The sequence below is a fragment of the Poecilia mexicana genome, unplaced genomic scaffold (genome assembly GCF_051168715.1).
Source record: "Poecilia mexicana isolate PSO_F unplaced genomic scaffold, ASM5116871v1 scaffold_13, whole genome shotgun sequence".
Classification (NCBI taxonomy): domain Eukaryota; kingdom Metazoa; phylum Chordata; class Actinopteri; order Cyprinodontiformes; family Poeciliidae; genus Poecilia; species Poecilia mexicana.
In genome coordinates this window covers 8718078-8735032 of record NW_028263382.1, presented here as the reverse complement: position 1 = coordinate 8735032, position 16955 = coordinate 8718078, and the positions used below count along the sequence as shown (strand labels likewise).

At 38.3% G+C, this 16955-nt stretch overlaps 2 non-coding genes across 2 annotated transcripts; one reads left to right on the top strand and one right to left on the bottom strand.

Moving 5' to 3' along the window:
- Positions 1–56: 56 nt before the first annotated feature.
- LOC148155753 (U1 spliceosomal RNA) lies at positions 57–220 on the bottom strand. The gene has a single exon (XR_015765179.1). It is a non-coding gene; the product is annotated as a U1 spliceosomal RNA (small nuclear RNA).
- A 4730-nt stretch (positions 221–4950) lies between these two features.
- On the top strand, positions 4951–5023 carry trnav-uac (transfer RNA valine (anticodon UAC)). The gene has a single exon. It is a non-coding gene; the product is annotated as a tRNA-Val (tRNA).
- Positions 5024–16955: the final 11932 nt, after the last annotated feature.

Here is a 16955-nt window from a genome sequence, read left to right as displayed (position 1 = left end):
CTGTTTAGAGTGAGAATATAATTCAAGTAAGACTATTTTTCATATTAACAGTAAATCAGGGGAGAGCGCGAACGCAGTCCCCCACTACCAGAAATTATGCAGTCGAGATTCCCACATTTGGGGAATTCGCAGGGGTCAGCACAACCGGAGTGCAATGGCTGAGCCTCACCCTGGGTGAACCACCTTCATGATCATGGTATCTCCCCTGCCAGGTAAGTATGAGTTGCTATTCTCTCTCGCCGGGATGTCTTTCGCAGACATACCCACATGACTCACGGTGCCGACACATTGTTAGCTTAAATAAAATAAAAAGAGCTGAGTGGCTGGTGATCCACCAGTTAATACATTCTGGGATAACTGGGCATTAGAAACCAGGAAAAATGCAAAGATTTAATGTTCAAAATAACGTTTGATTACCCACAATGCAGCGCCAGTAGCTAAGAAACAACTGACATATTTTTACTGTTTAAACATCTTCCAACGCCTCAAAACCAGAGATAAGGAGTAAAATAAATGTTACTGTGTTACTAACAACTATTTTATAAACAAAACACAAACATTTTATTAGTTTTTCTTTTACTTACAGTTCAACCACTTCGTCTCCTTATTACGAGCTGCTGCTGCCACCTGCTGTTCATGAGGAGAAACCGCCTCCATTAGTGGGGATAAAGAAGAGACCAAACTGATTCAATGCAAAGGTCCACAATAAGTGATTATTCCTCTAAACTTGTTTCTTGTCAACAGAAGACAAAATCAGTCACAAAAGAAGGATGTATGCTATTCTTCCTGCTGTTTTGGACTAATATGCCTTTCAAATATTCACACCCTTATACTGCTGTGAGCTACAAAACATCTGAAATTTGAGGTATGGATTATATAAACTGCAAACTATTTAATATAATAGATGCTAATTTAAAGGTTTTCCTCATCATTCTACTGTCAAATGCAGTCTTAAAATCTTTAAGCATGTGAAATTAATAGACATTTGAGGATTTTGGGCGAGAATGTTTTCCTTTGTGGACACTATATTTTTTCTAAAGTAGCCCTAATAATCTCTGTAGACCAGAGTACAGTAGCTCCATTATGATTTATGATTGCTTTATGTCAACAGACATTAAATTGCACACATTTATATATTTGTTTTGGTTAATGAAATGAAATGACATCAGAATTTTATCACGCTTTGCATGAAATCAGTCAGAAAAAGGTTGGACAGAAAATTGTTTTTTGTTGCATCGCTCAAATCTGTAGCTTACTGAACATCTGTAGTAATCCTCTTCATTGTGATTCAAGATGGAAAATTGTATCTAAGCTTCCCCAGTACTGTCAGCAACCTTGTCACCATGGCAACCCAGAACTTTCTGGAATGTTCTATGGCAGGGGCAAAATTCCCTTAGTTCCAAAGAGATCAAATTCAGAGATGCTGATTGGCCAAATGTTTAGAATTCCTCCGTAGCAACCACAGACAATAGACCCTTTTCACAGTGACGTCAGACAATGGCCGCCATAACTCAAACCTGGGTATCTTTACTTCCGGTGTGATTTTGCCTTGGGAACCAAGCTGAAAAATTCCCGCATTCTCATAATCTTAAGGATATAATAAAAGGTAAGTTTAATAATAACAGCATTTAAGTGTTAGATAGCTGTTATTAATTATTGTAAAATCACCATTCTCTAACTGTGTATAAAATAAACAGCCTCCGATCGGAGAGTAAACCACCTAGCAGCAGCTTTAGCCACATTTAGGACAAAATATACTCTCTGTCAGTGCTGTAACGTTTAGAGGTTCACTTTGTGTTTTATAAAACAGTGTTTACGTGTTAGATAACCGTTATTAGTCATTGTCAATTTACCATTCTCCAACCAGCCTCCGATCATGAGTAAACCAGCTAGCAGCAGCTTTAGCCACAGTTAGGAAACATATACACCGCCGCCTGTCAGTGATGTAACGTTTAGAGGTTCATTTTCTGTATTAATGGAAAATAAAGGACATAAAAATAACTTTAATCTGATTACTGGATTTGAAATACGAGCTCGTTAGATTATTCGTTACCGGAAAAAGTGGTCCGATCAGAGGAAGACATTACGAAGCAGCGGCGGCACCGGACATCTCTGCTTATAACAAACAAACCCCTATTTTATGGGATGAGTGGCAACTCCAGTCTATAATTTAAGAATCTGATCAAGATTAGAGCCTAAAACGTTATAGTTCAAAAACAGTAAAAAGTTCTGGTTAAGGAACAGTTATGTCACGTAGTTAGCTAGCTAACAAAATTCACTAATGCTAAGCTAACGGTTACGCAAAACAAAAATACCTACCTTCATAGTCAAACAGGTATTGTTCGGTGAAGAATTTCTAGCCTTTGTCTAATTTAGATTTTGTTGTCAGAGAAAATTGGTTTGCAAATCGTGATCTATCTTCAAATCTTATTTTAGGCAAATGTTTTAGAGACTGTAAACTCCATGCTCCGGTGTTCTGTCTGATCAACATATGCTGTCAGATATATACATATATATATAAATATCTAAATCTCTCTTTCTATATATATGTCTCTATATAGATATATATAGATATATATGTGTCCATTTTACATATATATATATATATATATGAAATAGACAACTTTATCGTTACTTACTATGTACACTGGAACTAAGGATACACAGCTTCGAGCCAAAACGGAGGTTGTGTGACGTCATGTGAAAAGGGTCTATTGGCTATTTCAATTCAAATTACTTTATTTGTCAATACTTTATTTATCCCAAAGGGAAATTAAACATTTTATCTCACATTGATTCACATTCTTCAAAGAGTTATTGTAGATAGATGGCTGTTGACAAGAAAGATCTTTAGCTTCTATAGAAGCCTGTAAGACACATGTGTCAAACTCAAGGCCCGCGGGCCACATGTGGCCCGCCATGTCATTTTATGTGGCCCGCCCAGCATTTTATAGGCTGATGATTGACTTAAAATAGGTTTTGAGCACGAATTGACTACAAACTACATCTCCCACAATGCATTCCGATTGTTACCAGGCAACATTACGGCTTCTCGCCACTAGAGAGCAGCAGAGTCACCTCACGCTGCTTATTGATTTTCCCAGCATCGGCAGGTCGCGCTAGACTTTTTTTGTTATCCGTTATCTTGACCGACAACATAAAAAAAAAATAAAAAAATCGGTCCTGTACTATTTTTATCCTGAAATTACAATCATATTAACATCGGCTATTTAATCGCATTTTATGCAGTTTATTCACCATGAATCCAGATCCCATCACAGATTAAGCAGATAAATGTATCTAAATTTTTTTCCGTAGTGACAAAAACCACTAAATGGCCCCAATAACTTATAATAAATTAAGCGACTTCACTTAAATTAGCATCACTTCACCTTATTTATTTATTTGCGTAGTTTTGCTTTTCCGAAACGGACAGATGATACGTCTGCAGCTCCTCCAGAGCGCCGCTCTCCTGGGTAACGTGAACCCAGAAGGCTCCATTTGTTAAATCCGCTGGATGAGTTTCTCCCAGCGGTTTCTAAGTCTTCGCAGCAGCAAAGCCTCGTCCGCAGTGGTTGATCAGCGGACTGCGCACGTTGCAGTCTAATTAACTTCTGCGTCGTCATTTATTTCCTCAAGATAAACTGCCGGCTCCTCAAATGGATTAACACAACGTTGATTTCTCTTTAGTTTTCTCTGATCTGTAATGGAGACTTGAATTCAACCAAAGGTTTGTAATGAGCTTCCTAACCATTTTTTATTTGTAAGTATTTATTTTTTAGCCAAGACTCTGTCTCTGCTAATGACATCTTCAATAAGTTTTTTGATCCCAGGCTTAGTTTATGGACTGAACAGACACCATTATACATTTTGAACTGTAAATTTTATTGCAGGAACCATTTTTATTTGTAAGTATTGATTTTATTTTTGAAACCTTATTTATTGTAAAGTGTTGATTTTATTTTTGAACCATTTTTAAGTATTGATTTTTTTTTAAACCTTATTTATTTTGAAGTGTTGATTTTATTTTTGAACCATTTTTTTTTTATTTTGAAGTGTTGATTGTTTGAAAGACCTTGCACACGAATTGTCCCATATGGGGTTTGAACCGATGACCTCAGCATTACCAGCACGGTGCTCTAACCTGCTGAGCTAACTCACCTACCTTACAAACTGTTGAGTTTCCATGGATTTAAGAAGAACTTACATGATCTTACCACAATGAAGATTTGATAAAAGTGCTTATATTCTATATTCCAATGTTTTTCAAAACAACATACATAATATTTTATTTTCCAGAGATTTTGTATTTTGAAGTGTTGATATTATTTTTGAACCATTTTTAATTTTCAAGTGTTGATTGTATTTCAGAGATATTTTTTATTTTAATGTGTTAATTTTTATTTTTGAACCATTTTTTATTTGTAAGTATTGATTTTATTTTATAGCCATTTAGCCAAGTCTCTGTAGAACCATTTGTCTCTGCTAATGACATCTTCAATACAATTGTTTGATCCCAGGCTTAGTTTATGGACTGTAATGTGAAATTAGGCACAATTATAAGTCTGACAGTTTGTTCACCAAGTTACTGTGCTCTCTGAGAGGATCTGTAAGTATTTGACATTGTTCCATGCCCATCATTGATGTGAGTCTCTAACAAAATGTGGATCATCTACCAGGAACACTGCAAAGAGCATGAGTTCCTGTAGTGTAGTGGTTATCACGTTGGCTTTACATGCAAAAGGTTGCTGGTTCAAAACCAGACAGAAACAGATTTTGCATGTTCTCTTCATCACAGGTGTTTACTAAAGGTCAACAAGGGTTCTGTGGTGTCATTGTCTGTACTCTGAATCCAGGCATCTGAGTGCAAACCTCAGTTGAAATTTTCATGCGTTGCATCTCACATCATCAACTTTGGAACCTCAAACTGAAACAAAGCAAAGAAGTTCAGTTCCTGTAGTGTAGTGGTTATCACGTTTGCTTTACACGCAAAAGGTCTCTGGTTCAAAACCAGACAGAAACAGATTTTGTAGGTTATGCATCTCTTGGGGTGCAGTGAGACAACAAGAGCCTTCCCCTTTTGTGATGGTTCATTTGCCAGTCGGCTTCTTTGAAATCGAAGCTACTTTACTTCAATTACCAATTGGCAGTTCTATGGCGTAATGCACAAGTCAAACTCAAGGTCATCTTTGCATAAAGTCTATAATGTCTGCCCATGTGACTTATTTTTATTTTATTTTTATTTTATTTTTACCTTTAAACACTGATTTAAATATTGTAATTTTCAAACTGAGCAGTAATTTTACATCCATGGAAACTCAAATGTGATATTTAAAACTTCAATACATAAAATCAATTATTTAACATTATGAAGTGTTGTTTAATTTATTTTAACATTGTATTTTTATGCATTTATGCTAGGGCTGCACAAGTCTAGTTTTCCAGAGCTACCATCTGCAGCTTTAGATGCATTCCTTCTCTAACACACCTGGACCACTGACTCATTATAAGCCTCTACAGAACTGAATGAAGGAAGTCAACCTTTTGTCTGGGTGTGTTTTAGCAGGGATGCACTCCTGATCTGTACCGTCAATGTGGCCCGTTGAGGGGGGCCAATATGCTGAAGTGGCCCTCTGTGAAACTGAGTTTGACACCCCTGCTGTAAGAGAAAAGTCACTGTTGATTGAGAGTCATTTGGTGGAAATGTTGTGCTAATAATTCAGGCCCACACTTTTTCTTAAGGTTTATTCTTGATATTTCCTTGAAGCTTGAAATACCCATGGATTTCTTTTGGAACTAATTGTAGAAAAGTTAAATTCACACCAAGTAATTATCACAGCTGCTATTCATCTAAACAGTTAACCACTCACCTGGAAGGAGGGCCGACATCATGTCTCCGCAGGTAGATTCTCCCGGGCCGAACCACCTGCATGGACATGATGTACCCCCCTGCCAGGTGAGTTAGAACAGCCCTTGAGTCTCCGGGATATCTTTCACACTCACACCCAACTGACTCACGGTGCTACACACAGTCAACCAGAGCCTGGAGGCTGTGGTTCTACACCAGTTTCTCCAGACTGGAACAACTGGGTTGTAAAAAGTAGGAAAATGTTAGATATTCAGGTTAACAACAGTCTGGTTACCCACAATTCAATGCTGCACTGTCACAGCTGCAGCTAATAAACAACTCTCACATTTTCACTTGCTTTTAAACTTCTTGTAAAACCCCTACAACCAACGACAGACACATGTACATCACCTTGTTATTAACAACTATACTATAAAAAGAGAAAAAGCATAAAAAAACACTTTATTATGTTTGAGTAAAGTCCAATCACTTCCTGTTTCTTTTTTGTATGACGTAATAAGCTGTCCTACTGCTACCGCCTGCTGTTCATTGGAAAAAGATGCATCTGTCTGTGGTAGAAGAGCATAAACAGCATACTACCATGTATTGGAGCCATAGTAGAGAAAAAAGAGTGAATTTCCACTGAAAGACTCATAAATTTTCTTTAAAAAAAAACAAACAATTGTTTTAGAAAGCTCAAAAAGTCAAACATTTGCTAGAAAAAAGAAACTACAAAAACTTTGTAATTGATCTCAGGAATTTTCAAGAAAAAATAGGAAATTTATATGATTGAAAAGTGACAACAGGGGAATAGGAGGAGGACAGAGACCAACCGGAGAGGTGGAAAGCACGAAGAAAGAAAAAGATAAAGGTAATGACTAATGAAAAACAATATACTATTTACTGACCTTTATTTGATTTATTTTCCATTTTTCATCATTCCAAGTGAACATGGTTTCAATCCAAGAGTCTACAATAAATACTAGAGGTTTAAACGACGTAGTCAAATGTCAAACTGTGTTTAACTACTTGCACAACAGTGGAGGTGACCTTTTTTTATTACAAGAATGTGCCTTACCCTTTATGGACAACTATGTCAAATTTCAAAATAGATGGAAATACGGTCAGTCCTTTTGGTCAGGGGACAATGAAAATAGATCTTCAGCTGTTGTTCAACAACAGATCGTTTCAAACAGAAAGAGTGGAGAATGTTATGGATGGTAGAGTCCTATTAATAGACATGGGAAAGTGGTCCAAAGAAAGAACAGCTTCCAGAATAGATTTTGTGTCGACATCTTGTACGGTTACCATAAGCTAACAGTTTCAATTAGTATACAAAACTCTCAAAAGCCAAATAAAGGTGTGTGGAAATTAAATACAAGTTTATGGAGTAATGTAAAAGTGGTAACCAGTGGTGGAGAAAGTACGCAAAAAATGTACTTAAGTAAAAGTACAAATACCCAGACAAAAATTTACTCAAGTAAAAGTACCACATTAACATTTTACTTAAGTAAAAGTAAGAAAGTATTGGCTTTTAAAAATACTTAAGTATTAAAAGTAAAAGTACTTGCTGAATAATACCTAATTGCTAATATCATTAAGTGTACCGATCATATTTAATTTTAATACATCAGTAATGTGCCATTTTAATGAACAATGCCACAGATAAAGCATGTTTTTATTGTGTTTACTCTGTAACATAGTTTAAACTTAGATATTTGATTCTATGCATCATAATTTCGGGGATGGAAACATCTTGTCTCCTGTACTAACATAGCATGAACTTCACTTATTTTTGCCACTAGTGGCTTTTATTTTGAAAGAAATCCAACTAGCAGAGGAGGACATGGAACTAAGGAGCCACGTAGCAGAGTTGTAGTCTAGACCACTGAACCCAAGACCAAATCAAGACCAAGACCAGCACCCTGCACTACTTGACACAATAAAATTAAGCTTACCTATCAAAATTGCTTCTCAAATTGATCTGAAAGATCCACATTCCCATAAAAACACCTAGTTATTAAATACTTAGAGGTGAAATAAATTTAACCAGTATCAATTCAAACTCTTCTTAATCCTGCTTTGTTTCCATCTCTGTGCTACAATCCGCAGAGGTCTCCTGCCATCCCTAAAAAAAAAAAAACGCCCTGGGCGGTTGCCCATATTGCCAATGTCAGAAACCACAACTGTCTGCACCATTAAACATAGCAATTAACGGTAAACAACGCTCAACTATGAACACTGTCCAAGGCGCAAGAAGTAACCAAGCAGGAGCACCGTGACTGTTATCATCCTCCCTCTTGCTGCAACGTCTGCCACCATGACAGGTGACGAAAACAAAGAGCAATGAGCATGCTCTGCGTTCTTATGTTCTTGTTTTATTTATTTGCCAATTATATATATATATATATATATATATATATATATATATATATATAAATGAAATAAAATAATAGCTACTGCAGTGTACGCAGAGCATTACAAGAACAGAACGGCTCTCAGTGAGGCTTCAGTCCTATCAACCTTAATAAGGATCTGTCCAGAAGAATTGGATCGTTCCTGAATGTCATATCACTACATTACACTTTGGTCACAGCGTTGTCCCATATATGCGACACCTCAGTCAACACCTCCAAACAATAATTCAGCACAAGTGACAACTTTTTTTCATCGCAGATGCGACACGTGTCTCCGTACAGCTAGCTTTGCTAGCATCACGTCCACGGATCTTACCTGTCTTTAAGCTTTCCTTCCAAGAGACCCTAAAAGTTGGACGAAGTCCCCACAGTCTGTGAAAGCGAAGCGCTGCTGATTTTACATGTCGCCATATCTTATGATTTATGCAGCGCTATTATATTACTGACGATTAGACAGACATCTTCTCTGCTCAGAGGAAACCACTGCGCATGTCTGGAGCTCCGCGTGCGAGTAAAGGTGGAGGCGATGGGTGACAACAGACACTAAGTCACGTTATTGCTTGGATTTTACGGCGCCACCTTAAGACCCTGAACTTCACATTTTAATGTAAAAAAAGCGCAACGCGAATTGGATGTAACGAGTAACTCGACAATTTTGTAGAAATGTAGTGAAGTAGAAAGTACAGATACTTACTGTAAAATGTAGTGGAATAAAAGTAGAAAGTATTGTTAAGAGAATAAAAATAAAAACTTCTGGCTCGTTATATTCTCTTGTGCTCCCGGATTCAATGATTCCATGCGTGGAAACAAAAGCCACACAGAGATGACAGTCAATGCTACATGTCATACATTTTCAGAGTTTATTCTAACATTTAAAGTATAACATAACATCAACAACACAGACAATTCATACAGACATTCATTTACCTGAGACAAAGAGGATAGAGAAAAAAAAATCATTTTCCAAAAACCTTTCACCATAAACCTGAGCAATTTTCTAATGCTAAACAAAACATTTTCTTTCACAATTTCTATTTGATTCTGATATAGTAACAGATAGTACAATTTCAGAATGAATTAATCACTAACTAAATTAGTAATTCTAAAACTATGATTAAACTATTTTCAATCAGAGCATGCTATTAATAGCTAAGAAAAATGTAAATTAAATAATAGTGGTTTTAAACATTCTATGTTGTACTCAGTTTTACACCATCCCAGATGCTAGTTTGGATGACCTTCCGTGAACCAAGCAAACTTCTCTCCCAAGCTCATCCAAGTGATACTGCCTTCCTTAAAACAGGAGCCTCAGTGAGGGTTCCCTTTTGATCCCTCTTTCCTTCCCGTAAGTTGAATACTTACCCATCAACAGTTTTAGTTTTAAAACATTAACACAAATTAAGAATTTTGTTCAAAATGACAATGCTCAATATTCCTTTTTCACATGTCGTGAGATTAACTGCGTTAAACACTAAAACTATTAATTTTTCCTCAACAGTATCCATTATTAAATCTACTTAAGTAAAGTATACATGAAAATTGTACTTAAGTACAGTAACGAAGTACTTCGTTACTTCCCAGTGATGGGAAGTAACGAAGCACAACGAACGAAAGCGCAACGTTACAACGTTGTGCTTCGTTGTAACGAAGCACAACGAAGTACTTGTACTTCGTTGTACTTCGTTACTTCCCATCACTGGTGGTAACAAAATACATACATAAGCTTAAGCAATGGACTTCCTTATGTCCTTTATCTGAAACCGTTGGCGAATGGTGGGAAGATCTAAAAGACAGAACCAAGAGGTTCTTTAGTAGAGAAGGGAGGAGAATAGCAGAGGAGTAAAGAAAGTGGCAAAAGAGAAAACAAGCAAAACTCCAAAGATACTATAACCTCCTTCATGCCAGGTTTCAAGTGAATGATCTCCTTATTATACAAGAAAGGACCTCAAAACGACCTGAAGAATTGGAGACTCTGTAAAAATATTATCAAAAACTCTATTTTTCCGTTTAGTAAGTCATCTCAAAACTGATAGACAAAGAACAAACCTGTGGGATTCCTGGACGTAAAATGACAGACAGCCTAGCTTTGATCAGAGACACCTACCTCTACTGCCAAGAAAGAAAGCTTCCTCTCTCCATCTTGGGGATTGATTTAGAGAAAGCTTTTGACCGTGTGAACCATAAGTTCTTAGAAGCAACATTGTGTCAGCTCCGTTTTGGGGATACATTTAAAAGGTGGATAAAACTTTTATACAACAAATGTAGCAGTGTGGTTGTGGTGAATGGGAGTGTGACCCAACCCTTCACAATAAAAGCAGGAGTCCGACAGGGTTGTCCTTTTTCTCCATTGTTGTTTATAATAGCCATGGAACCACTAGCGTGTGCTGTAATAGATTTTATCAAACTAACTATGTATATGGACGACTTAACTCTTCTACTATCTATGATGATCTGTGTTTTTTCTGTGTATTTATTTTGAGGTTTTCTGGGTTGATTTAGTCCTGTTCCCCTGTGAGTCTCTGTGTCTTCCCTGTTGATTGCTTCCCAGGTGTGTCTCATTCCCTGATTACCTTCCCTGTGCATTTAAACCCCACCTGTTGTCTCTGTCCTTCGTTGGATCCTTGTCTTTGTGCTTGTCAGTGGCGTCGTTAGTCGTGTTTTTGTAGTCAAGTCGTCACAGTTGAACTGTACAGTCCTGTGTTGGCTCAGCTCCTGTATCCAGTCTAGTTTTAACGATCAGTTGCTACCAGTGTTAGCCTAGCCTCACTATGCTGCCTGCTCGTTTGGACTGTTGAGCTGTTCATTCTTCATTAAACTGCCATCTACCCTTCAACCTGGGTCTGCTCGGCGTTCTTCCTCACCAACATCCCACGAATCATGACACTATCTGACAACTCTATATGTGAAAGTTTAACAGTAGGGGAAAAGTTTACATTGGCTTCAGGTATGAGGGTCAAACACAAAAGTGAGATTTTTTACTGCAACTAGAGGGAAAACAGAAAAATGGGGATTACCAGAAAAAAAGACAATAAAAGTCCTAAGAGTACAAATAGGAAAAAATGTGGAGGTAGAAAACTGGAAGGACGAACTCCCAAAACTTCAAGGCAAACTATTACAATGGAAAGACGGAGAGTTATCATTTATAGGTAAAGTTCTGATCTTAAAAACAGAAATCATATCAATCTTAGCCTACAAAGCAACGACTTTCCCAATGCCCCATAAGATAATGGCGTCAATATCAGAAACAATGTTCCAGTTTTTATGGGGAAGCCAACAGGAAAAATTAAAATGAGAAATCATGACAAAGGAGGGAGAGCAGTGCCATACATAGGAACCAAATTTAAAGCAATGTTCATAACAATCCTAAGAGCCTGCTTAGGCCTGCTTCCAGAACCCATTTGGGTCCCTTTTGTCAGATTCTGGCTGGGAGGTCGTGTGCTGATGGCATGGGATAGGAGGGTAGTGACCCATACCCTTTTCAGATAAATATCCTTCTACTTTTAAAAAAGTAGTTCAGTCACTGAGATGTGATTTAAAGGAGGTCACACCTGAAACCATCAAACGAACTAAAATAGAAGAAAACTATCCCCTTTAAACAGACTGACACCGGTTGGTAAGCTGCATGACGATTTGGTCAAAAAAACATGGAAAAATGTCAATAAACATTTGTCGAATGTTCATAAAGACTTAGCCTGGCAAATTGTAAACCGATGTTTACCAACAAGAGCCTTCTTATGAAGGAGAAACTGTACCAGAAGTCCCCAATGCCTGAGGCCTCAATGTAGGGATTTTCTTTATTCTTTCGAAAAATTTTATTGTTACTTGGGACATTTTACATACATGACATTACACATTTATACAGACATTTCTTTTACATAAATATCGTAATAAACACAATTTGTCAAATTAACTCCAACTAAAAGAAGATAAGAACAAGGATGTTAAAACAAACTCTGTATGTTAAAAGTTGAGCAGGACCAGAGTGACTCCTTACGAAGTTCTGAGCCGTCCCGTTCTTCCAAACAGCGCTTGGTGCTCAGAGGGGATCCCCGCCCTGCTACTCCTTCCCGCCTGCCTCACCCGGAGAGCCAGGCCGTCGCTGCTGGGACCTCTGTCCGTGGAGCGCCAGCTCCTTCGTCCATGGAGGCGCAGGCGATTCTTCTTTGTGGCTGTGTCCTTCCAAACAGACTCCAGGACCTGTCATGGATGGTGGCTCATGGGATCCTCTCTGTCAGAGCTGTCATGCACTCCCGCGGCATGTCTGCAACGTCCATCTGCCCCGGACCCAGTTGTGGCGCGCCGGAGTCAGCTAGGCACCTTCTGTGGGAGAGCAGCGCTGCAGTGGACCTGTGGGCAAAAGGACAGATCTTTTTTCTAAAATACAATTAAAGTCTCCACTGACAATTATGTGTCTCCCCGTACATAAGTGGGCTGCAGATTTTGCAAAAGAATCACTCGTTTCTGTATGTCTGTAGGTGCATAAACATTAATTAATCTGATTTTACACCCTCTTTTTTCTATGTCAATTAATAAGACTCTACCGCCCATGACGTTTTCAACTCTCTCTACCTGAAAGGTTTGGTTGTTGAACAGAACTGCGACTCCTGTAGATCTATAGATTAGGGTAACCCTAACCCTATCACCTGACCAGTATGACTGACCGTAAGGCCATCTATTTTGAAATTTAACATAATTATCCATAAACGGCCAAGCACATCCCTGTAGAAAAAATGGTCGCCTCCAATATTATGCAGGTATTCCAACACTGCACAGCATTTAACCATGTCATTTAACCCTCTAGTGTTAATTGTAGATAACTGAAGTGATAAAATGTTCTCTTGGTGTAGTAAGGAAGGTCAACAGAGGCTCAATAAAGGGACTATTCTTTGTCATTAGTCTTTACCTTTTTTTACTTTTTCCTCTGTGCTTTCCAATTCTCGGGTTGGTTTCTGTCTGCCTCTTCCTCCCGCTCACCCGCCGCCTGCTGGGTGATTCCAGTGAAGGCCGCCACGCTCTGCTCCTCCAGAAGTAGGGCGTTGGGTTCTGCGAGGTTAACTGCCAGTTTTCAGAGTCTGGCCCCCCCGAGGAGTCTGTTGAGGGGACTTGGGTCCGGTTCTGTGGGTTTAGCTGGTCTGAAACATTAGACTGAAACAAGTGGTGGAGACCCTCCAAAGGCTCCATCATCCTCTAGAAAAAGTGGGACGCTACATCCTTTGACGTCTGCGTCTGGCGCAGGTTCCGGCTGTAAGGGAGCCAGACTCGTCATCATGAGCTCCAACATTTCTCCTCAATCCCCAGACGTCACGACCCGGGTGATGCTCTGTTGCACGTCTTCCTGAAGGAGAGTTACCCCTGCTGGTGGCTCCAGATGCTCCGCCCGATCTGGTACTGCTGGACCCAGCTCTTGCTCCTTCGTGTCTAATCTCTGTAGTTCATCCACGGGACTCACTGTTGGAATCGTAGTTTCTTGAATCAACTGGTCTCCCATGTTTTCTGTTGCTTCAGTTTGCCAGGTAGATGCCAACCTAACTCTGTTAGCATATGACTTGGGGCAAGGAGTGGCCTCCCTCCCTGCAGAGGTTACAGATCACCGGGTGGGGGCATTCCTTGGTCAAATGTCCGTCCACATTACAGTTCTTACAAAGGTTGTTCTGACATTCGGCTGCAAGGTGCTGGTGTGAGCCACACTTTCGGCATATCTTTGGTTGACCGGGGTAGAAAACATGGCCTCTAATTGCTCCCAGCTGGATGAGCGGAGGTAGATGGCGTGTTTTGTTGAATCTTTCTTTAGTTGGTCAAAGAAACGTCTGCCACCCGTTCTCACTCCGTCTTCATCTCTCAGTTCATAACCCCGGGTCACCTCACATCTCATCTCCAGCCAAGTCTTAATGTCTTCTAGGCGAACTTGCTCTGAATACATGAGGATTGTCACCGCCTTGGGCTCTGTCTGAGTGAGGGAAATCATCTCAATATTGGCCAGCTGCGGTCTGGACTCTTTCAATCTCCCAAAGGTTCTCAAACATTTCTCAAAAAAGGTACTTGTAGTAAAGATTACCTTGAAAATCTTTTTACCTGGAAGGGCAAATATATAATTCATTTGCGTTGGTGCAAAGCAGAGTTCCTTCTGTAAAAGAGCTCTGCTGAACATAGCCTGTCATAAATTTAATAAACTTAAACGTCTGATACTGTATATTTATCCAAACCATAAACAATCTTATAAGTTATCTCCTCCCTACTCAAACCATTCAACCATGGTGTCATTAAACTCCATATTCTTTTAGATATAGGGCATATCCAAAACAAATGTTTGGTTGTCTCGTTATCGCCACATCTGAGTCTGGGGCATTTAGGGCTTGTTGTACAGTTCCTTTTGTACAAAATCCCTAGTGGGTAAACATTGGTTGGCAATCTGTGCCAGGGCAAGTCTTTCTGAGTATTTGTCAAATTTTTGTTATTGACATTTTTCCATGTTATTCTAATGTTCTCTTCATTTAGCTTTCCAATAGGTGTTAACCTGTCAGGAGGAAATAACTTGTTCTCTATGGTTTGCCTTTTAATTAGTTCTGGTGTAACCTCTTCTAAACCACTTTTTAGCTCCTGAACCACTATGTGGAACAGTGCGGGGTATCCATCAGAGAAAGGTGAGTGTAAAGTAACCCTCTTCTTCCATGTTTTCAACGCTCGCCCTAACCAAAATTTGACATAAGGTGCTCAAATGGGCTCAGGGCACACATCTAAACAGACTCTTAAAATAGGTGTTATAAACATCGCTTTAATTTCATCTCTATGTTCGGTACGTTTCTCTTTGCTCACATCATACATGATGTCTCTCTTTAATTTTTCTTGTTGACTTCCCAATAGGAAACGAAACATCATTTTCCGTATTGAAGTCATTATCTTGTAAGGTAGCGGAAACGTTGATGCTAAATAGGCTAAAGTTGAGATAATTTCTGTTTTTATGACTAATTTCCAATTAATGATAATTCTCTATCCTTCCTTTGAAGCAATTTGCCTTGAATTTTTGGCAATTTTGACTTCCAGTTGTCCATTTTCATATTTTCTCCTATTTGGACACCTAAAATTTTTATTGAATCACTTTGTTCTATTAATCCCCATTTCCCATTTGTTTCTTTCCAGTTTCTGTACTTTATCTCACTTTTGTTTTTATTAATCTTCATACCTGAAGCTACAGTAAATCTTTCACATAAACTTAAACCTTCCTTTATGGATGTATTGTCTCCTAAAAGGAGAGTTAAGTCATCCATATACATGGTTAGTTTAATATCTTTCACATAGTTCCCGGGAGGGATTGTTCCTTTGATCGTTTTATTTTGCCTTATTGCACATGCTAACGGCTCCATAGCCATAATGAACAGCAAAGGAGTATTTATTGATTCTTCACATATTAAATACCATTACAATAAATTGTAACAAAAATTACAATTTTTTTCCTTTGCTGTACATCATTTCATTATACAAAGAAGATTATAGAAGCAAGGCTTTAGTTGACAATATTACAAGAAAAAAAATCTCATTGCACATGGAAAAAGTAATTAATTAATTAACAATACTGTGTAAAGTTTCTGGAACTTTCCATATCTTAATATCCTCTTCTCTTTTTTTCCCAGAGTTCATTTTCCACATGTAGTCTTTAACCAACGAACCCACTATCTTTATAACGTTAATTTCTGTTATCTCATATTTTTTTTATATGAAAATATTCCTAGCTTTCCATATCGCTTCTTTAACACAATTAATCACAATCCACCACATCAGTTCCTTTTTCCCACTTCCTTCTACGAGCAAACCATAAACAATCTTGTCGTAAATTATCTCCTCCTCACTTAAATCGTTCAACCATGATGTCATCAAACTCCATATTCTCTTAGATATGGGACATGTCCAAAACAAATGTTTGATTGTCTCACTGTCTCCACATCTGAGCCTCGGACATTTTGGGCTCACTGTGCAATTCCTTTTACACAAAAAAATCCCTGGTAGGTAAACATTGGTTGACAATCTGCCAGGCCAAATCTTTTTGAGTGTTTGTCAAGTTTTTATTCACGTTTCTCCATGTTATTCTAACATTCTCTTCATTCAATTTTCCTATAGGTGTTAACCTGTCAGGAGGAGATAACTTGTTCTCTATGGTTTGTCTTTTGATTAGTTCTGGTGTAACTTCTCCTAAACCTCTTTTTCTAAAAACCACTCCATTTCTCTGATGGATACGGGGTATCCATCAGAGAAAGGTGAGTGTAAAGTCACCCTCTTTCCCCAGGTTTTCATCACACGTCTTCCTAACCAAAATTTAACATAAGGCGCCCAAATGGGCTCAGGGCACACATTCAAACAGGTTCTTAAAATGGGCGTTATGAACATCGCTTTAAATTTTGTTTCTATGTTTGGTACATTTCTCCCCCCTTCTTTCAAAGGTCTATACACGATTTCTCTCTTTAGTTTTTCGTGTTGACTTCCCCATAGAAAGTGGAACATCATTTTCCGTAATAAGGTAATTAATTATCTTGTGAGGTAACGGGAATGTTGACGCTAAATAAGTTAAAGTTGAGATCATTTCTGTTTTTATGACTAATACCTTCCCTATTAGTGATAGGTCTCTATCCTTCCATTGCATCAGTTTGCCTTGGATTTTTGGTAATTTTGACTTCCAGTTATCTATTTTCATGTTCTCT